We start from the raw sequence: 1,070 nt of genomic DNA, 5'->3' as shown, positions 1-1,070 counted from the left end.
ATTTGAAATCCACAATAGTCTCTTTCGGACATCCAACCATAATCATTAAGCAGAATCAGATAGGTAAGAGACAAATGTAACGGTGTTCCTTAGAGTAGAACATGCTGTATCGAGAGAAGTTAAAATTTGTTACGCTCTGTATCGTTCACGTCGAAATGTATTACCACGCACATTTACAAATATCATGATTAAGCACATGTTTTGGAAAAAATGCAACCGTTGTCACATTATGCACTGCTGAAATAGGGCGGTGCATCATCTGATTCATTCAAGTTGTTTTAATGAACTTCCCATGCTTTCCAACAGAATTAGATCTTCACCAGCACGTACTGCGGTAAGGACGAGCAACAGCTCTTATTAGTAGGTTAATAAGACCTGTGTCTTTTAAATTAAAGAAGTGAGACCTGAGTGCGAGGCTTTCGCTGGGAATTTTAGGCCTAAAGGATCGCCAGACGTAGGCTTTCATTGACCAAAAGGATTTTGTCGCAGAACTAAACTCATCAACATTGGGCCAGAAGGCATCCAAATACTTTCCTTCACTTCAAATCAATATTTTGATATTTCAGACTACCGATTAAATAGAATATATGCGACAGCTTAATTTTGGAATTTATCAAGTAACATAGCCGAAGTGTTGACAATTAATTAAAACGTATCGAAAGATTAAAAGGTGGAAATCACAGCAGGTCATACAGCATTCCTGAGTAGAGAGAAAGCTAACATTTCATATGGAGATGACTCTTTATCAGAGCTGATAAGGTGTAAAAGGTGTGCCCCGACATGTTTACTCAGACAGATTTGAAGAGAAACAGATACTACCTGAAATAATTATTCGGCAAGAGAAAAGAAGACGCAAATAATAACCATGTTTCTGCTGGCTTTGTGTTCTGGACAATGACACAAAGCAACATCCAATCAGATAACGGTTTCCTTCGTGTACGACTCAAAACGTCAGCAAAGGATGGCGAGAAATAGAGTGAAATTGAAATCCGGAATCTCCTGTGTTTGAGAGATAGTAGGAATTGCAGATGCTGGAGAATCTGAGATAACAATGTGTAGAGCTGGATGAA

Source organism: Rhincodon typus, chromosome 42, assembly GCF_021869965.1.
Source record: "Rhincodon typus isolate 14 chromosome 42, sRhiTyp1.1, whole genome shotgun sequence".
Classification (NCBI taxonomy): domain Eukaryota; kingdom Metazoa; phylum Chordata; class Chondrichthyes; order Orectolobiformes; family Rhincodontidae; genus Rhincodon; species Rhincodon typus.
This window is presented reverse-complemented; position numbering follows the sequence as displayed.